Source organism: Cygnus atratus, chromosome 5 (assembly GCF_013377495.2).
Source record: "Cygnus atratus isolate AKBS03 ecotype Queensland, Australia chromosome 5, CAtr_DNAZoo_HiC_assembly, whole genome shotgun sequence".
Lineage (NCBI taxonomy): Eukaryota > Metazoa > Chordata > Aves > Anseriformes > Anatidae > Cygnus > Cygnus atratus.
In genome coordinates this window covers 26,696,778-26,718,752 of record NC_066366.1, presented here as the reverse complement: position 1 = coordinate 26,718,752, position 21,975 = coordinate 26,696,778, and the positions used below count along the sequence as shown (strand labels likewise).

Genomic DNA, 21,975 nt, shown 5'->3' with positions numbered 1-21,975 from the left:
GAAAACAGCAGCAGACAGTATAACTTTAAAATACCACCCAGAAACTCTTGCTTGGAAAGGACAACTCACAGCATCAAAGCCTACATGTATTTGCCAACCATACTTTAACTTACTGCCAAGGCACCAGATTTATCCCCTTAGTAGAATGATCCACTAGACAAAATGGTGATTGCTACATCAAACTGGACATGGGTTTGTTTCATGGAGGTAAGGATGACAGAGGGAGCTCTGCGGATACTCATACTGGATAAGAACAGTAGGTATTTTTTCTATATGAAATTAGCCTGAGGCTAGTTTGTTAATAAACGAACCTCAAGAATACAACAGAATCGATAAACAGCCAGAAGTAACACCTAATGAAAAATATTTATCAAAATCTCAAATGCTTAGACAAATAGTTTCAGACCAAAATAAGAAACAAATATGAACTAATAGAAATTGGACTTAGGAAGGGTAAAACACAAGGTATGTAAACATACACAAAAAGGGAAGGGAATTCCCTTGTTTATACCTTGCTTTTTGAGTTGGTCCTCACCTGCATTGATGCAGATGGCAGGGTTTGCAGAATAACTGCTCTGCCTCCTGCATCTGCAAAGAGGGGGAGACAGAGGTTGTGACTCCCTCTTCCCTTACCATTCCCCTCAGAGTGCTGAGACAGTAAGAAAGCAAAGCCACCTCTTCATCTGATGTAGACCGATTCACATCCCAACACCAAGCAACAGGGTGCTCTGAGTACCAAAACACAGCTCTCTAAGCTGTAGTTTGTCCCTTCGACCTGGGGCTGCCTTAGCGCAGAGTGCTTCCAAGTCAGGGCTTGTGGTGATTGTAATAACAGTATCAATCGACATTGTGACATACATTTCTGGCTCTGTGCAGAGTATGTGTGTGCATGGCTCCACAGTGAAAACTCTGATGACTGCAATATGCCTGACATTGCCTTATGACACTTGTATATAAAAAACACGTGTGGTGACACTTTTCTGACTCTCATTGCCAGGAATACATATATATATATATATATATATATATATATATTTTTTTTTTTAGACAGGCGTGAAAGCAGTTTGTTTTCTTTTGTAATGTTGTTTTTCCTCTTTTCTTTCTTACCAGAAATGCAGAATTTTTTTGGTACTCTGCATGCATCTTTCATTTTTCCTTGTACGTATACACACATTTGTGTGTGCATGCATATACATGTCTGTGTACTAATGTACAAGTACGCACAAATACGTGGCATTTATGATGTGCAAACACACAGGCAAAAATCCTCTTGAACCACACTGAGGTGCTAGTCTTGGTCAGAGAGACATCAGATTGGTTTTACTGTTTAATAATTTACCATCTAAACTCAAGAGGTAACAGTATTCATATGTAATTTTGAAACAGAGGTGAGATCAGACTTCCCTGCAAGTGCTTTCTCTCTTGGTATCATTTGGGGAGTGTTTATGAATGTCCATGCATACTTCTAGGAACTAAATGTATTTGAACTCAGGGACTCAGTCTCACCTGGGAGTCATTCAAAATGTTCAACTGATCAGTAGGGCCTAAAGCAGAGCTTGCTGTTTTCTTGTCTTCTTCTACTCTGATATCAGGTCTTATATACTGTGTTTAGATTCTGATAATCTGAAAGGGGACTTCATAGCATAAAGGTGAAATCAAGTGACTTGGATTTTTTGATGGATGTTCTTGGCTTTAATTTGGGACCAAAATATTCAATGTAGAGAACGTGAAATTCATGCCCCTTTATTTCTCCTGTCTGTAACTACCCACTTGCAGGATATAGCATTCGGGTTTATGAGGAGCGAGAAGAAGGAGAAGGTGGAAGTTGTTACTTCTGTTTCTAGCCAGAAATGTGTATGTTTGCAGATTCAATGGCACTAATCAGACAAAAACATATCTTTTTGCTTTCTCATATTTCTACGTCTGCGGTCTAAAAGAGATAGCTATGTTTAAAATCTTTTTCAGCACATAAAGTAGACCTGGCACCTGTTCCTAGCTCGGCCGTGACTTGCCGTGTTAGTGACAGCAGTCTTTCACCACTCTTGTCTCTGCTTTCCCCACATGGTTTGGCGATCCCATCTGAATATAAGCACAGAGGACAGGCACCTCAGAGCCTCTGCAGGATGCAGGTGCAGGGTGGTGTGGTTGTGAGTGGCTCTTCCATGGGGATTCCTACCATATTTATGCTGATGTTTATAACAGCTTATGCTTGTCCTTAGTGAGGTAATCTCAACAGAAAACTTTTCTTCTCTGGAAGTGGGGAATGACAAATCTATTTTAATGACACACTGGTTGAACCCCAATTTGAATGTCCAAATTGACTGACTGATGCATTTATACACCATTGGAAACCAATTTCTATTAAATGAATCTTGTCTTAATGAAATTTGTTTGCTGATTTGTAAGTTTGTGGTGTCTGAGCTATGATGTGTCTTTGGCTGGCCACATCTTTCATTTGGAACAATCTTTATACTTACGTGACTGTGCAGTCACTGACAGAGGCCCTTAAACAAGAAGATGGATGAATTTCACTGGCAAGGAATGATGGCTAGCCTCACCGCAGCATGTAAAGTTGCTTGATAATATATGGCACAGCACTGAGCAACTTCCTGGAAGCCTTAGTAATGCAGGGGTTTGAAAGAACAGGAGTGGCCTACAGTTCATAAACAACACAGGCTGAATAAGCTGCTTCTAACTGCATCAGAAACTTTTGCTCATATATTTAGCCTTTACTTGCAGAACGAAAAGTGCTAAAAAGTGGCATGACTAAAAAGGCAATACAGCAATAAAAATTCCAGTTTGACTCTGGGGATAGCTTCAGAGACATTGTGGTCAGAAATTTCTCCATTATTTGCAAGTTGCCAAAGAGGAATGTTCTTTATTCTGGATTGGCTTTGGGAAGTATATTAAGACTTTTAATTGCATTTAAAAATATTCTTATGTTTTGAAATCTAGTCTGCAGGAAGTTTAACAGCCCTTCATTAAGTACTCTGAGTGTGATGGAGGTTTGTATATTAGCAAGGTGCTTTGCTTGTCGCTACCCATGTAAAAGTACAAGGAGTAATGCCAGTTTGGGGAATAAACAGATCAGAAGCCAAAGGGGGGAAGAATGGGGGGGACACAAATTATGAGCTGCTTTGGTCTTCATACTCAAGAACTGCGTAGTAACTTCCATTGCCTCACCCCATCGCTTCCATTAGAAGGCCTTTATAGATTACAGGAATAAGTGGCCCTTAGCAAATAACTTCAAAACACAAAGCAACCAAATGGGACTGAAGTAGAATGGGAAACTCCCTTCTGCTACTACAGATAGTTCTGAACTGCTAGCACTTTTTTTCCTCTCAGATCAGGATGAAAGGCAAAAATCTTAATAATTTCCACAAATTGAAAATCTGAAAACTGCGTGAGCTGAGGTCAGCTGAAGCATTTCATTTCTATAATTTTGTAATAACTTTTTACAATGCTGATCTGTCTTTCATCATTTTATGCCTAAATTTGCTAAGATTTCAAAATTGTGAGAAGTTCCAGCTTGAAGGAAACAAAAGCTTTCTAACTCAAAATGTTGAATCAAAACTATATTTTGATGTTTCTTATTCAAAAAAATAAATGAATTAAGGAGCAATGGGAAATGGAGCCTTTTCTTTGCCATTAGTCTGAGTCTTAACTCAGATCAGTAACAAATGCTATGCATTTCAGTGTGAGAGCTCTACAGTGACTAACATTTTTCCTATCTGGTTTACTGCAGTGACATTTGTGTCAGGCCCAGTAAGATGGTTCTCTTAACTGTACCAATACCAGAAGAACACTTCGCTCGTGTGCTGATAAATCAATGGAACCTCAAGGAGAAATATTCATTTTTTTTTTAGCCAAGAACAAATATCTATTTGATGGTGGAGCTGATCACAAACAGAGTGTATCCCTTGGCAATAAAAAATTTCCTTTACCGTCAATTCCATAGTTAAGCCCAAGCCACTGCTTTGTTCCTCCACCTGTCTCTGTGAGTCAGCAATGCTATCCTCCCGTTTTCCTTCCAAGTGGGATGCCAGTGCCTTGCCTGGGCTGCAGAGGCAGAGGTGTTGTGCCTACAGTTGTGACTTGTTTAGCTTTTGCACTCTTGGCAGCCTGCCTGAGCTCTTTTTACCAAATCGGATAGAGTCTGGAGAGGGCAAGCCGCTTCTCATGCTGCTCATGAGTTTGCTGCTCTAAAAATCAGGAATTTTAAAATCTCATCAGAGCCATTTTTAATTTGTTTAGAACTGTGAGTAACAAAAATGCTAACTTTTATCCATTAAAAGAAGTACTCAAATGTTTAAAAATTTAATGGTATTTTTTAGAATCTAGAGATGCAATATACATGTTTAGGCCAAATTCCCACATTACATTTGTGCTGTACTTGCAACTCTGGTGGCTGCTCAAGTGTGACCAATAGGTAGTGTTTTACTTGTGAGTTACACTGCTGTAACATTCCTCTGAGAAGTGATGCTTCCTGGCAAGGACATTTTTGACAGTCCATCCTGTTACAGTGTCTAAAGCTATACCAGGAGCAAAATGTTGTCCTCAGAGCACCAAGCTCAGAGATGAATTCAAACTTTATTGAACTTTGGCTCCAAGCCTGGCTCTGAGTTAAGGTCATTTGCATGAATGAACTGGATATTTCATTCTTATTCAGGCACATCTCTCATTTACTATACACATTTTAGCATATTTCATAACTGCATTTTGCCTCCAATTCTCTCTACTGAGGTAAGTATTAGATGGCTTTTGCCAGATGCTCTTCTAGAGCCAACACGAGTATGAACAACATGAAGAGGTGCCACCTGTACAAGTGTCATGCCAGGCCAGCCAGTGTGCTTCCCACCTAATCAGGGATGGAATCTATGTGAGTCAGAGCAGGGAAAGGAAAATAAATGTCAGACCTCCAGACTGGAGGCTCAGCTTGCCAGGGAGGAGGGCTGTTGGAGCTAGGGAACTCTCCATTGCCTTATTCAATGGTTTGTAGATCTGTGATTTCTGTCCCCGTGGCATCCATCTACCCCATAGAAACAAAATCTGCATCTGGTTAGTGCTGGTTTGGTGACAGCAACTGGGCCAACCACTCTGGGCGATGGCGTTGCTACTATAGCCAGTAAACAAGTCAACCCAAAAGACAGAAGATTGTGCACGTCTCTGAGAGTGTGCGTGCACAAACTTTAAACTGACTCCTTTCATGCCATACCGATGAGCAACATGTTCTGGCCATTCCTTTCCCATGCAGGCTTAGCCTGTCTGATTTGTGTACTCAGCACTGAAACCTACACTTTTCCCAGGACCCATCAGGTCAGACTGCCCACAACCTATTGCTCCTTTGATGACTCTCATCCTGCTTTCAATTGATGTGGTAGTGCGTGAATACATATGACCGAAAGCTTGATATAAAATTCATTTGTCTAAACACCAGCTATTTATGTTTGATGGCCTGAACAATTATTAATCCTGATTGAAAATATAAGTCATTGTGTCTACAGTGGCCTGTCACAGCATTGCTCTTAGCTCCCCCGAGGCCAAATTCTCTGACAATACACACAGTGTCCGGTTCTTTCTGCACACAGCACCATGCCCTAGCTGAAATCCCAGGCAGGAAACCTCTTTTTCTATATGCTCACCAGTGTGGATGATCCCCAGGAATTTCCCTGGTCTGCCACTGTATATCCCATAACATAAGAGACGGCACCACTTTGCCTGATAATTTCCATGCTTTTACATACTGTTCAAAAATGCCATGGCACATGCAACCTCAGTGGGCACAACACGCATCCTTCCTGCCAGGACAGGAGCTCCCACACCAGCCCTGCACCTCGGAGAGCTCTAAAGGAACTGGAGCCTCTCTTAACCCACAATGGGAGTGGAAAGCACCAGAGCTGCAGCAAGCGTATTCTTTGCTGTTAAAAAAGCAATATATCCCTCTTTGCTTCCCTGAATTCTCACCCCTATTAAAGGACTCTGCTCCACCCCTGCCAATGAAATACTGAGTTCAAGGTTGCCAGATGAGTTTCATCTGCTGAGCAGAGTCACATATGAAACCCAGTCCGGTGGGAGCCTACCACCCAACATCTTGTTGGCCTGCACCTAGTATGACTGTGCACCCAGTGCTACTTTGTCAGTAGTTATTCCACACGGCCACCTTCGGTGCCAGCCCGCGCACAGCCCACAGAAATACAGAGGCTGGCCTGGGCAACGGTACCCATTACTGAGCCTGTCACAGCATCTTTTAATTTTCTGATTCTTACAAGAAATGTGTGTCCGTTTTTGGCTTGTTGCTGAGTGGAGGGAAAGAGGGAACAGAGACCACAGAGAAACATAGACTAGATACTGTCCAAAGGCACAGCAAGCAGAATGCAGCACAGACACCCCTGGAAAATTGCAGAGATGATTTATGGGTCTGCAGAGTAGGTTAAAATGTGGGGTTTCTTTGCTCCCTTTTGCCTTTACTGAGATAATTATTAGGAGCAATCTACCAGGGGATTGCAGTAATGTGTAACAAAACCAAAATATTGATTTTGAATGTTTAGTCTTGTAGAAGAATCTTCAGCTTAAGTAACTTCATTTTGACTTTGGATGTTTCATTTCCCATCAGATGACAACACTGCCATACACACAAAAATATTGAGGCTGTTTTATTTTCTTTAGTGCTGAATGAGTTGGAAATGCACTGTAAGACTATAAATAATGTTCTAGTGCTGGCAGCTAAAATTCCTAGATGTTAATCCAAAAAGGACTATAATAACCATTTAGCTAGACCTGCCTGAAAATGGGTGCAGACAGACTGAATGAAGGAGCATTCTACCTCTGAGTAAATCTTCCTATATTGCCTTTTTCAGTGACACAGACTTGAGAACATGGCAGTTTAGTTACCATTTAGCCAAATGTGCTGTCAGTTGATTCTTTTGCATTTCTTATATAATATGCTGCAATGCCTTTCTGACAGTGAATCTATAGAAGGGTATAACCTGCCATAAAGAACACTGTTATGGGGAATCCAAAAAGTCCTTATTCAAAGAGTAAGTTAAATTTCCTGAAAGTCCGGATGAAAATGCATACACACTTCCCCCCACCCCACCCCCACCCCCCATGCATTGCATATGTATTTGCTAATTTACTTTTATTTATATTTTCTCCAAGCCAAATAAAAATCATGAAGTAAATTCCTAAAAGTTATTACTGAACCAATTAGAAACACTAGAAATATTTTTTTTGGATACTTCTAGTTATTTTTTCTGATGAATGTGAAAAAAGTGGTAAAATATAATACCTGTAAGCCCTGTACTATGTAACTGATCATTTTTAGGTAAAATCTATACATTCAACAAAATCAGATGATTTAAAGCTGAGCTTATAAGTGAGGTAGAAGGTTGGTGGGGTTGTTTTGCTTTGTTTTGTGGTTTGGAATTTTGTTTTTATTGTTGTTGGTGGCTTTTCTGGTTTTTGTTTGTTTGTTTAATTTTTTTGTTTGTTTTTTTAAATTTTCGTTTTAGAAATGGAATATTCTGCTTGGTGAACTGACTCAAGCATGGAATTGCTCCTGAAAGACAAAGTCATTTGTCAGTGAAAGGAGTAATGAGAACATAATAGCTAATCCCTCAAAAGTTCAGCTGGATTAAAAGCAATTTGAATTCTTTTTTGGAACCAAAAAAAAAAAAAAAAAAAGAAGCTATTGGCAGATGGTCTTCATTAGAAAAACTGGTGGCAAGAATTATTTCACAGCTCTAACAGTGTGTCTAGCCAATATCCCCTAGGTCTTAATGTCTTCAGTATCAGAGATGAACATTCTCTTTGTAGTAATGTTTGCATTAAAGAAATATACTTACCATACATGCAAATATATGCACACATATAGATAAACTGTATATATATGTATGCATTTTTCACAGTTTTTATACACACTTTTTTTTTTTAAATGCAAACAGATAACTGTGTATATAAAAAGATTTCAGATTTTTTTTTCAGATATTTATTTTACAAGAAAAAGAATGAGCTATGCTTGATGCTGAGAAACATAGTGGTCCTAAGTATTTTTTTCTTTTTTTGGAAGCTGCACTTCAGAAAGATAACAGTTTTTTTTTGTTGTTGTTGTTCTTTTGTTTTTTAATCCTATACTGATAAAGTAGATTATACATTATAATTGCAAAATTATTTTCCTGCTATGGACAAAATGGATGTACCTTGGAGAACATATCTGCCTCCATGTCACCCCAATGCCTTCAGTTAGCTACGGTACCACACACAGGCAGGTAGTTAGGTATATAGTTATCCAGCCTGCATATATTATCTGATTGGCATGTTCACTTGCTCCTTTACTGCCATAAATGAGTAGCTGTGCAGGTGCCATCAGCACATGCATCTTTTTCTGAATGCGCCATTGTAGGAGTAGCTGAAAAGCTGTTTGTACTACACAGTCAGAAAGTTGGCAGCAGTGCTGGGTGAAAAATGGCAAGTATGTTTCAAGAAGAATTCAAAAACTTCATGTTTACTCTACATTTTTTGACATCTCAATGAGAAATTATAAAAAAATAAAGGTATTGAAACCACATATTTTTCAGGCTTTGGTTTAACAATTATTGCATTTTCCCTTTCTTGCCTTCCTACTCCCATTTTTGTTTGCTATTTTCATTTCTTCTTTGTTTTGGATAATTGAGTTGAAGAGATTGAAGAAAAAGGAACAGAGGGAATAAGAGGGAGGAGGAAACAATGCCTGGGAATCTGTAACATTTTTAGCAGGCTAGTTTAATAGAGAGGCCTTTGTATATCTGTACTAAGGTAATAAATAATGTACCAGTAGATGGAGCACAATGATGCACAGGATAGCTTACATCTTTACAATTTGATAGAAAACTATTTGGCTTGCTCAAGGAATGTCTGTTCAGATTGCTGTAGATCTTGCCCCCATCCTTTTGTTCTCTCAAAAAAGGAATAGTGCTTTGTAAGGTGACACTTTAAAAAGTTAGTGGCCTTTTGCTTCATGGTTTGGGATGGTGACAATTTGGTATATGAATATTGAATTGGTATATGCATATGTTTCTTGTAAATGTGCAACTTTTGAAAAGTTGGAAAGATACATCTTTTAGTTAGCAAGGAAAAGAAACAAAAATATAATGGTTACGAATTTGGGCTTAAGCTATTCCTCCATTTCAAGCTTCATTTGTTTGCTTTCCACTTCAGCAGCTGCCAGGGGCACCCTTCAGTAGGAGCCAAATATATCCATACCACCTGTCCCACTCTGAACTGGGGGCCAAACCATTAACTATCCCAACATTGAAGAACTGAAAGAGCATCTCAGCCTCAATTTCCATGCTATAAAAATAATAGAAATGGAATAATAACAGCTTTGTTATGCACTTTGCAAGCATGTGACTTACAATTACAGTAAAATCATCATTCCAAAAAAGAAAAAAAGAAAAGAAAAAAAAAAAACTTGTAATCTGGAGTGCACTGTCTTCCTCTCCAAATTTGGTAAATGCCAATATGTTTTGGCTGGAATTTAATGCTGTCGTATATATCTATTTTATTACAGGTTAAATTTCAAGGTCTCTTGATATTTAGCCTCTCCCTTTGATGTGTCTCACGCAGCTGTGAGGAAATGTGGATTTGTGGGTATAGAGACAGTTATCTGAGATTCTCCCAGAACCCAATAGCATGTTTATCCCTATAGACTGGAAAGTTATTCTGGTCTAAACTTTGCATGTCTCCCACCCGAAGTTCATGAATAAAAGCACATTTTGAACCCCTGCCTTTAGTCTGAAATCCCAAGGTAAGGATTGACTGGAATATATTGGAACAGATCTTTAGGTTTGGACTAAATGCTAGTCTTAGGTCATCGCCATGCCTTTCAAGCACTCAAAAAACTACTGTAAATGTTATTTTGATTCAGGGCCATGCAAATCTTGCCCAAATTCTGAGTGCATGAGCTGTCAGCAAAGAGCTGTATAGTTGTAAGCAGGAGGCAGTTCAATTCGAGTGAAACTTGTCCCCAGTTTCAATATGGCAAACTTCTCTCCAAATCAGCTGATTAGAAAAAATGTCTTATTATGCCAAGATAAAAGCAGATAAGCCAGACCACTCATTTGCTTTTTTTCCAGGGAGAGTTTAATGCAGTTTATTAAATGGAGAATCCAGAACAGTAATCAACGCATTCACTGGGATGTGAGTGCAGATATGGTAAAGCGGTGAATGACAGCCAAGGGACAGAGTATGCTTCTTACTCATTCTCTCCATCCATGAAATCAGTAACTCAGATCATTTGTCTAAGTCATCTACTATTACTTTGGAGTGATTCAGTGGAAGGAGGTTTAAAGACATCCCAAGAAGCTTTGTTCATCTAATTGGAAAAAAACAAAACAAAAATAACAACTGTTATTATTTGAAAGCTGGGGCCAAGGGAGAGTTGGCTTAGCTAAAGCAAGTTTTGACTCCAGTTCATGTTGCACAGGAGTTCAGCCAGAAGTTATCATATGATTGGGTTTTGGGGATTCTTTTTTTTTTTTTTTTGAAAGCCTGCATGAAATGATGTAGTAGTGGTTGCAGTCTAATCAGTCGAAATTCCAATCCATACATGCCTCTGTTCCTTGCAGAACTCCACAATTTGTACCTTTGTTAAGAGTCTCAGAATAGGCCAGATCTAGAACCTGTGGTCTGCTCTGAGATCACTGTTGAGAATAAAGAGAACTTGTTGGTGCAGAACCGACTACACCAGCTACTTCATATTTTTGTCCTTACCCTGAAATTTTTCTTAATTTCAGATGACAGTGGGTTTTCAACAAACACCTCATGACATTGTCACATTGTTATTGAGCCTGGTCAGGCTGGAGCTACACAACCAAACTGAGACAATTTGCTTTGACTTGTTTTAGAACCATTTGAAGAGCTTTTGCTCCAAAGTTTGTTCAAAGTTAACTTGTCAGTCATTTGTCTTCTGTGAAGTGTAAAATAAAAATATAAACAAATACAGAAATTAAGTAGAAATTACCATTTTTAGGAATTTTTGAAAATTCCTCATATAACCAACATTTAGCTACAACCAATTAAACATATTTAGTGTGTCTTTAAAGTAAATATCTATGGAATATTGCAAGTTCAAAGTACAGGAAAAGCTTTCACTAATCTCTCACTTTGGGATTTGTGTAAAACCTTGAGCTACATCATTTGCCCGCTCTTTGTAGAGTTTTTTTAAGACTTCTCAGAGCACTGTAATTAAGAATGACATTTTCTCAGTCCTTGTCCAGCTGGCCTCATCAACAAATCAACCATATTCCTAAGCGCATATCAGGGAGACACATATCAGGACAATTCAGCATCTAAGAACACTTGTGAACCAAACTCCAGTGGGCTAGAGAGTAATGCAAAATACATGAAGTCATTGGATGCTTTCTTTGCCAAACCCAGGCATAACTTACCGATAACAATTCTATTCCATTTCCATCTATTTGCTGAGTTGTTTCATCTCTCTTCCTCCACCTCCTCCTATACCTCCAAGTGAAGTTGTGGTCTTAAAAATGATTCTTGCCGCTCAGGATTTCAGCTGAAAATGAAATTTCAAATTGCAGAATATGTCCTTAATTTCAAATAAATGGAGAAAATACCATTAAAACAGATTTGGAAATAAACATTAATATTCTATATTTATACAGTAATATATGACAAAGCTTTGGCATATTAGAAAATGTCTTCTCTACTGAATGAACTTCACCAAACCACACACAAACAGGTATTAAAAAGAAAAATAACCTAATGCTATTTCTTCTGTACGGTTTCATTTTACTATTTCTCTTCCGTGTGCCATACTGAAAATAAAAGAAGTATCGCAAAGGTTTTCATCTCATTTCATGTGTGTTCAATTGAAACGGGCTGTGGTCTTCTGTGAACCTATTTCTGATTCACGTCAATTAAGCATAAATAGAATCACGCCCATGTAATGATGCAAGGATTAAAAAGATACATGGTTTCCATGACACTAATCACAACTGTTGGAAAATGGCTCCCCTCAGAGGTAGTATTGGAAGCATGCACCAGTCCAGGATGTCTCCTTGCTACAATATGTCAGGATGAAAGAGATTGTACACTGTCTCATAGCTGAAAATGCATTGCAAACTCCATGCTACAATGCATAAAAGGTTGCTAGTTTAGTCCATTCCCTTTATGGAAAATGATTCTAGCTAATGAATACAATCTGTTGTAATTAATCATGAGAAAAAAAAAAAAGTAGGAATTTAAAACTGAAAATTATCAAGGATTAAGCTTCATTTTAAAAAATATAACATGTTTTGAGGTTGCATTAAAAGCATGCAGAAGAGATTGCCTCCCTGCAGTCTAATGTTTTGGCTTTAAAAAAACTAGAATTAAGGCACAATAATGAATAAAATATTTCTATTGATTTAAAACTCAAATACTTGCAAGCTAGAAATTTTAACATCAGTCCAACCAAATGTTTAGAGTGGCTCTGTGCCAGGCCCAGCTATGATTTGAAGGATTCTCTCAGTAGCATCCCATTCAACCCTTTAAAGCTTATGGACAAATCTTGCCTCAGAGCTGTTAATTCAGGATAAAACATTGGCATATACTCTATCCTATACCTGTCTGAGGGATTCTACTAAGGAGAATAGAGGTGACTTGCTTCCATTATTATCTCCTGCCACTTTTATGAGATTCACAAAAATGTTATTGAAATTAATTTTTTAAAAATACTTTTTGAATTTTTTAAAATACTAAAAGATTTCTAAAAATTACTCACACTTTGACCATAAGTTCATTTTGGAATATATTAGTTTAACTTCTTTCTGAAGCAATGCAGTAGGAAAAAAAATAAAATAAAAAAATCAAAAGGGTCATTTAACAAATGGAACATATTTTTTGATGTCTACTGTTTTATTGGATTTCTCCAATGCAAGAAGATAATAGAAGACATCAGAAGAAAATAGCAGGTGGCAAATTCAAAATAGCCAAAAGTAAGTGGTTATTCAAAAATGAAGGGGAAAAAATATATAAAATTAGAGTCTCTAGGAAGACCACTACCACCCGAGAAAAGTTCAGAACGTGAGAAAACTAAGAAAAAATCAGCTTACTGCTTAGTAGCACTTGAAGAAGCAAATAAAATTCTATGAATTATTAGGTTGGGAATAGAGATTAACCAAAGCACAGAATTTTGCCACAGCATAAATGCATGCTGCATCCTGAACCCTATGTCCTCAGACTCAAGAACAACTTCAGTGGAGCCAGAAGAGGTACAGACAGGGTGGCAGCAACGGTAGCGAATGCATGGAGCAGCCAAGTCAACAGGGCTCTCACGCCTGGAAAGGACCCAGCTAGGGTGAAATATGACAAAGCTTTAGAGAATTGTGAAAAACAAATAAAAGGTGGATTGGAATGGATTGTTCATCACCTCCTCAAATATAAGAACTACAGACCACAAATGAGACCCAGTGGGTGGCAGGCTGAAAGCAAGCAGCAGCAGGAACTTCTTCACTGAACAAGTCAGTAAGCTGTGGGCCTGCACGCACATTGTGTGAGAATTTAATGGAATAATTTGTTGTTAAATGTGTACATGCCACATCTAGCTCAGGAAGTCCTACTGTGACAAATTGCTAGAGTCAGATAGAGACAGTATTTCATTTTAAAATTTTACTACTCTGTGGTAAAGCAAGGGTGCAAGCACATTTTCAATATCTAAAGTAATTTCAGATTTGAAAATAATGCTTACTGAACAAAACCACACACAGAGAATTTTTATTTCTCTTAGAGATAATGAAAAGGCCAACATTCTCACTTCCCTCAGGCTTTTCAGTGGCAGTTCTGAAACACTTACTCACAGACCAATTCTCACCCTGTTATAAGGTAGGCAATTAACATTTTGCTTTGGGTTTGTAGATAGCTAAATAAGATAAAGAATGACTGATATGCCCTAGATTTCAGAGGTTTGAGCCATCCCCATCTTTCACTGAAAAGGAAAGCTGCTACTATAGTTCCCAGATTGTGAGGGGACAATCTTACTCGGCACATATATCTGAACACAAATGAATGGAAAAAAAATAATGCACAGTTTCAGAAAAACAAACAAACTAAAAATCCATTTACACCCAACCCCCCAAGTTTGGGTTAAAAAAATACATTTTTTTAAAGCAAATAAATTGAAAACATATAAATTGCTTTGCGCATTTTTCTTCCTTCAAAAAATACAATAATTTAGAGGCTATAGAATCTGGAATAAACCAGCATTAATTAGTGCATGACTAATGTTAAGAGTCTAACATACTGCAACATGACAACATAACACAGTTCTTCATTTATTCCTGTCCCCTTGCCGAATGGAACTTGGAATAGAAAGATGGAACAAGACCAGAGGTTGTTTTCTTTAATAACAGGTAATGACAATTAACACTAAATGTTAGATATGAGATACGAGGTGCAGCAAATGAAGCATTTTCTGTAAAGCAAACAGAACTGCTGTTTTCATAACCAGTGAACTTCTTTCATAGAAAAAGCAAACACCCAAATCTCAGGATAATCTTTGGATCACTTTATAACTATTAACATTAAGGCTACAGTACGTGTAACAGAACTGATAAGCTGTTTGGATGCTCTGAATGTCACTATATTGACAATGGGATTATCTCTGACAGCCAAGATGCCTTCATGGGGTCTGAGTTTGAGAAGGATCCTTTCCTATACTTCAAAAACTGGGTTACTAGCCCACAGCTCTGAATATCACGAGCCTTAATCTATATTTTCACTAAGTTAAAATTTCACAGAAATTGCCAATACGCTCCAGACAATGCACCTCAATGACAGAGTGACAGAATGTCACTCTCCTGGAGGAAATGATATGAGTGATATGAATTAGTGCCAAATGGTCTGTCATTTAGAAATCTATCCCGTATAAACAGAACCAAGACCGTTATCCAGTGAGCATTCATGCAGCATCATCTGTTCATAACTTTTAGGCAGCTTTCAGCTCATCATATTTTTATGTAAACCAGAACATAGGACATTTAGTAGAAAAGGCTATAGCTGAGCAATTTTGCTTTACAGTTTAACTGTAAAAAATTGTGCTTACATTTGACATTATGTCTCCATGTCCCGCAGCAAGAAAAACAGCATATGTCAAGGAGCAAGGGGAAAACCCAGAGTGCAGCTGAACGCCATGGTATTCCAAAGGCATGGCCATAGTAGGAATTGCTCCAAAGATGTCTCACTGCAAAAGTGGTAGTGCCAGGCAATGCTTGACTATGCGACGTGTGTGCCTTGTGCAAGCAGTAATGAAGCAAGCCTCAAATATTCTGCCTCAGTGAGGAAGAATGTCTCTTGCTGCTACCACTGTTACAACTACCAGTGTTCTTTTAAGTGACATATGGAAGCAGTACAGGGCTGTCTTTGGCCAGATTTTTCCTGCCTGCTCTGGTTATGCTGTGAGGTGCCCTCTCTTTCCAGAAGACTGGGGATGGAGCAGTCCAGTAGATCTTCTTCTCATCACTAAATGTTCTCACATGGCGCTTGCTGAATATGACCATTACTGGCTCCAGAAATAATGGCTTCATGTACCACATTATAAAAATAGAAATTAGTCAGTTTTCCAATTCAGCTGGCAGTTTTTGTTTTTCATATTTTTATTACTGCAGACATCATCGTCCAGCCATCTGTTAAAGATGAAACAGACAATAACTGAGCAGAACTGGAATGGATTTTGCTGCATCTGCAGCTGGGCGTTTCATTACTGTACTCTGATGGGGAATTGATGGGGGAGATATTTTGTTCTTTTTATAGAGGCAACAAAAATGTGATGCACTTCACTGTGAAAAAGGTTGCTGTTGTTTACAGGAAGACCGAATGACCCATACTGACCCTTGCTCACCACTGTCCTATCACCGTTACATGGGGAGAAGCAGCAAGTCTCTCTCAGTACCTCCCTCTGTCACTCCTGGTGCTTTTTTTTTCTGATCGCTGAATTACTGAGGTGTTGGCAAGTTTAAGAGAGGAGACTAACCCACTGCAGATGCCAGTCTAATGACCCTATGCAAAGAACTGTCCTAAACCTTGCTCCCCATGCTTCTTTCTTTGCCCCACCACCTCTCTCATAGTTCTGTAAATGATTTGGCTTCCAGAGGAACACCACCAACAACCTCCCCTTCAAGTAACTGTTAGTCCAAAACCTAAATCCAGAATTACTCCAGAACAGACAATTAGGATGAGTAGCTTTGGCCAGCTGCAGGCCAATTTGATTCTACAAAGACATATGGACTTTGTACAAAGACATATGGACTCACTTACACTAAGATAACACAGATTTAATTATTTCTTATGAACTAAAAATCTATAAGAAAAACACTTTTTCACTCCTTTTTTTTTGGGTTTGTTTCAGGAGACCAATTTGGCAAAAATAAATTGACCAAATCAAACAGTAAGTGTTAGTGTAGCTGTTAAGTCCAAGGTGGTGGGGAGGTAGGCGCCCTGAAGATGTGTAAGAGCACACAGCAGTCTTCTGCACACAGGAGTTGAAACTGGAGCTTTGAAGTCACGGGGTAGCTTTTACATTAGAAGTCTCTGAGCTTTGGTGGTCTTTGCCTGAAACTGCTCCAGCACAGCTGCTCCATCCATCTGTGTCCTCTCAGCACAAATACAGTTCCTTCTACTGGGTTGTTAATAAGCTGGTAAAACTTGCTGGTCTAGAAGATGCTTTATAAACAAAAGATTTACCACCTGTGTAGAATTTAAAAAAAAAAAAAAGCAAGAATTATCTCTATCAGGTTCAATAAATCTCAGCAGGAAAACAGAGCAGAATTAAAGAATGGGGAAAGTACAGCTAGAAGCAGCACATAAATGAGCCCTGATCCACTGCCCATTGATGTCAGTGGAAAGACTTGCACTGACTTCACCAGATCAGGCCTGTTGTGAAGGTCTGCAAAATGCTACCAGTATATTTGAGGGGTATTTTCAAAACTAAATGGGATGCTTTTTTTTAATCAATTGCTTATATAGTATGACAGTGCTTCCCAGCATGCCCCTGTCCATAAGTAACTGACAGAAAACATGATCATATAAGAACTGTAGCAAGGAAAAGCCAAAGACTGAAAATCTCGTTAATTAGCTGGGCGGAAACTTATCTATGCCAAGAAGAAATATAGTTGAGGACAATAAGCAGTAATATATTACAGCTGTTCCTTTTAGAAGACACAAAGAAAAGTATTTCACTGTTTTCTTTTTAGATTTCTACTTTGTTTTTCCCCCCATACTGCATTTCTTTTTAAGAAATCCCTTAGCACAGTTAAATTGGAAGGCTATATAGGAATTCTTAAGCCTCTTTATTATTTTACCAGATGAGGGTTCAGGCCTGTTGTCAGGTCATTTGACCTCCTTAAATACATTGGCAGAACTCTAATATTTATGGCCAAGAAGTTGTCTTTGCTTCCTTTTCTCAGAGTTGTTTAAGTAATAATTTCTATTAATTACAGAAAGTACATCTGTAATTAACTGAAAAAATACTTTACTTTTTGCCCAGACCTTCCTCATATTTTAGCTGATGAGTCCAGTGATTAGAGAGATAGAAGCTGACTTATGAGCCTGTTATTTTTACTCATTTAGACTTGGTAAGAAGAATAGGAGTAATGAAGGAAAAGGTGATCAATACACAGTGAAAAGATCACATATGTGTTTGCAATTTGAGTCCAAAAATACCCATGTTAGTAGAAGAAGCTGAAAGTGCATGCTTCAAAAGAAAGCCCAGATTTTATGGTGTGGTTATATATAAGATCTTGATTTAGAAAGGATTATGCATAGTGTAGTGAATACAAAGAAAAAAAAAAGAAAAGAAAAGAAAAAAAAATAAAAGGACACGGGAAAAAAGACAGGGATCATCATTTCAAACTGAAGAGCATACAAACTTACTTCTAAGTACATTGCCTATAATATCTATTCACCCCAAAGGAAGGTTGTACCAAATTGGTGCATCTAAACCCAAGTAGAGATGTCCTATGTTTATGCTTCCTGGAAGAATGGGATGGTATTAAATGTAGATGAATTTCAATCAATTAACCAAATAATCATTCAAGTTAATATGCTTTCTTCAGCAACCTATTTTTTTTAGACTTTAGTGCCAGAAGTCAAGCACGGAAGATATTATTGCCAATACAATATAAAAGTGCCTGCTTTTTACAGGCACTATCAGGATTCAACATGCATCTGAAGACAGTGGTAAATAAAGCATTTATTCCACTGAAGTAGTCAGCCATTCCTCTTCGTTCTTAGCTAAAGACTGCTGAGCTTACATTTTTGCTCACAGATACAACATTTTTGTCCTTGGAGCTTTAGTTTTCACAAGTGCTTATGCTGTTTAGATTGTTTTCAGCATCTAAACCTCTGAGTTTATTGTAAAAAGCTTAAAACATTGGAAGTGGAGGAACTGTCAAGTTACACATTCAACCATTCACCATCTCCATCAGAATAGTGAACTCAATAAAAGACCAGCCTGCCAAAGCACTTAAGTATGCGCTTAATTTCTGGCACTTCCATGATCTTGCTGATTTCAGCAAAGCATTCACACGTTTTAAGTCAAGTATTAGTTTCAGTACTTTAGCATTCAAAGCAATTTAGATTCTCCTCACACCACACCCCCCCACACCCCCCAAAGGCACTGTGTACTTTGCAGCCCTTTGTTGGCTGTTCCATCAAGAGCTGTTCTTGCAGACTGCTCCGGCCCCCTTGAGTGTCCTACACACAGACTGCATGCACCAGTACTCTGCAGAGTGCCCCGACAGAACAGGAAAGCTCCAGGACTTATTAAAATGCACGGATTATTCAGCTCAGCACAGATATTACTTAATTTTCTAATCACATTCATAGACTGCAAGAAAAATAGTACAGGTATTAATATAAAATGCAGAAGGGCTCATTCTAACATATTCATTTAGAGTATTAATGAACATACACTCATTTAGTGTTCTGGATCTGTACTAAGATGCTTTTTAGAGGCCTTGGTTTTGGCTGGCTTTCTGCAAACACATCACTGGAATAATTACAGGAAGGTATGTAACTGGCTGGTTTCCCTTTGCCTTGAGAAAAAGTTGCCACCACAATGAAACAAGTGTGGTGTGAATAGGAAATGTACCCTCTTTGTTTTGGTATGCAGGAATGTATTATCAAATGATCCTCAGCAATGAAGGTGGACAGAAGCAGCTAGCTTCATGCATGGGATGAAATATGAGAGGATACTAGTGGATGAGTGACAAACTTGCACTGTTCTACTGCAAACAGGTCCCTGACAATGGGAAAGGGAGCCAACTACTAAGAGTGGGCTTCAATAACCCCTTTATTTTTCCCCCCGATGTTTTCTTCTTTCTAGATAGTAACTGAATTGCCCAAGAAAATATATTATGCATCATTTAATATTTCTTCAAACCGAATTCTTCAGAAACATGCTAGAACCCTTAGATGTTATAAACTCTGTTTTGTGGGCAGTGACAATTCAGATTCCCCCAGTGAGAGCATGAGAAGCAAAGATCAATGAGAAGCCAGAGCTGGCCTAAGAACAGGTATGCAACTTCATGGATTAAACAGGTGAGTTAGCCGGATGGGGGAAAAACTCATGAGGGAAGGAGAGCTATCTGTCTGACCCAGAGAGGAACTCTGCTCTGTTCCAGGTGTAACTATGTTTCAGCACAAACTCAAAAACATCCCGCTAGCTTTACAGAGACAACTTTACATACTCATATCTAGGTCAGATCTTGTGTTTTAGAGGTTTATCTTTTGCATCCTTCACGATTTCACTTCTTCATGTGCTAACAGTGGATTATCAAAAGCATTGTTCACTACATGCAACTATGGATCATATTTATTTAACATCAGCTTCACTGGAAGTTGAACAGAAATGTTCAAATCTATTAAAAGGGAAAGTATTCACATGCATGTACCCAAGTACAGCCCTTGCATACTCAGGTCCTGAGAAACAAATAGGCCATAACTTCTGTAAGGCTGTATATTCTGTTCTCCATAGGTCCAGATACTATTCTTTTTGCTAGTGTTTTAATCCACTTCCAAGTACAGAAATTTTCCCAGCAAATTTGTAAACTTTTAGTATAGATATGTACCCAATATATCATATGCATGGAAGACATCAAAAATTCAGATCTGTGGAAGGTTTTTTTAGTTGAAGCATAGTTGTGACAATAATCTTTTCACATGCAAGATCTCCCATTACGTATAACAAACTGTGACTAAAACTCTCAATCCATGTGCTTCTATCACATTCAAATTCATGCTAGATGTTGCAAGCAACAGTTTAAATGAGGGCATGTGTCATAAGAGTGAACTAAATGCCTTCTACCTTTTCCTAAAACGGTGTTTCAGACTTGCAAATTTATTTACTAAATAAGTTCATGTCCTCCAAAAATAACTTTGCATCCTATCTAGGATTTTTACTAGATAAAACTCGTTGCATCCTATCTAGGGTTTCTTTCAGATAGCTGACAATTTTCTTTCTAATTATTCAAAGAAGGCCTTGTCAAAACTCCCGTCTACCAAAGCAGGAATTGCACAGTGTCATTGGAAAATATGCTGAGAAATTAACACTGCTTTCTGAAATGCAATGCTAGAATTTTGATGTTTTGATTTTTATTTATTTATTTTTTAAGATTACATGTAGCACTTGTCATGCCTTGCCAGAGCATGTACCATACTGGTCTTCTCCTTTTGGACATGCCCCATCCATTGCCATTTTATCCTGGAGCAAGAGTCTTAAACACTGAGGGATAAGAAGAGTGTGTAGTGAGACTTTCCATAGACCTAGCCATCTATTTCTTGGGTGAGCCAGACACATATGAATTCACAGGGAAGTAACCCTGTGGAATTCATGAGAAAACAGAAAACAATTCTAAAAACTGACCAGGAAACCACAAGTTAAACAGGCAGATTACATCAGACAGAAGCTTGCAATATACATACCGTAAGGAATGAAAAAGGAACAAACTGCTTTATTGTTCAGTGTACTAACACACAAAAGTATCTGCACAACAGGTGCTTTTTAGTCCTATTTTTTTTTTTTTTTTTTTTTTCTGACAGAAGGAGCAAAACCAGGACAAGAGGTTTACTTTACAGGGACCCTCTCTTATCTTGACCTTATGTAGCCCATTACTAGTAATATCTGTAAGACATATCCATAAATATATATATATATATACATATATATATATTCAATTCCATGATGAGTAATACCATTTATAACAAAAGGTGGTGGTTAAACTGACAAACATCCAGAAATATAAAGGGTGTTCATAAACACTAGCAGGGACAGGAAGTCTGGATAGCTAGAGAAAACAGGATCGTTACCTGTCACAAACAATGAGGGAATATTCCAGAAGGAGAAAACGGGCTGCAAGCTACTACTTGTGGCATCTGAACCACTTCATCTGGTTTATCACTGAGGTTAAGAATCACTGTGTTTCCCTGGAAAAAGCTGAGGGACCAAACCAGGCAGTGAAAGATAAAGCCAGTAGGTTCACAAGTATTCCCAAGAGAAAATGATAGGCAATGATCCCATAGGCTGCAACCACGTGCCTTGTCAAAAGAAGACAAGGCTTGGGAAAAGGAAGTGAATTAAAAATACAAGCACCCTGAAGGATTACTCCTGTAGTTCTTGTTTGGAGAGCTAACATTTCAGAGCAAACCACCATTCCTCAGTTTAACGAAGACTAGGAAGGATCTGGAAACACTGATTGCCATAGAAGGGCTGAACATAGAGAGAAAAATTGTGAAAAGCAACAGGGGAAATCACAAGGTGCTACATCATGTAAGAGTCACAAATATTCAAGTGTCCTCCTTTTGCACTTGGAGTCTCCAGGCGACAAACTGAAGACAGAGGTCCTAGCACTGATCCCAGAATAGCACATGTGCTGCCCCTGATGTGACTCAAGGTATTGGAGCATCATTTATGCAGAACAGTCTTTCACTGAATCCAAATCTTCA

General features: G+C 38.3%; 2 long non-coding RNA genes across 31 annotated transcripts in view; one reads left to right on the top strand and one right to left on the bottom strand.

Moving 5' to 3' along the window:
• LOC126913330 (uncharacterized) overlaps positions 1–21,975 on the top strand; it is a 275,232-nt gene that overhangs the window by 189,932 nt on the left and 63,325 nt on the right. The window lies entirely within an intron of this gene.
• Positions 10,097–11,927, bottom strand: LOC118244551 (uncharacterized). Its single transcript, XR_004777571.2, has 3 exons — positions 11,758–11,927; positions 11,427–11,551; positions 10,097–10,351 (listed from the first exon to the last, which is right to left on the bottom strand). It is a non-coding gene; the product is annotated as an uncharacterized LOC118244551 (long non-coding RNA).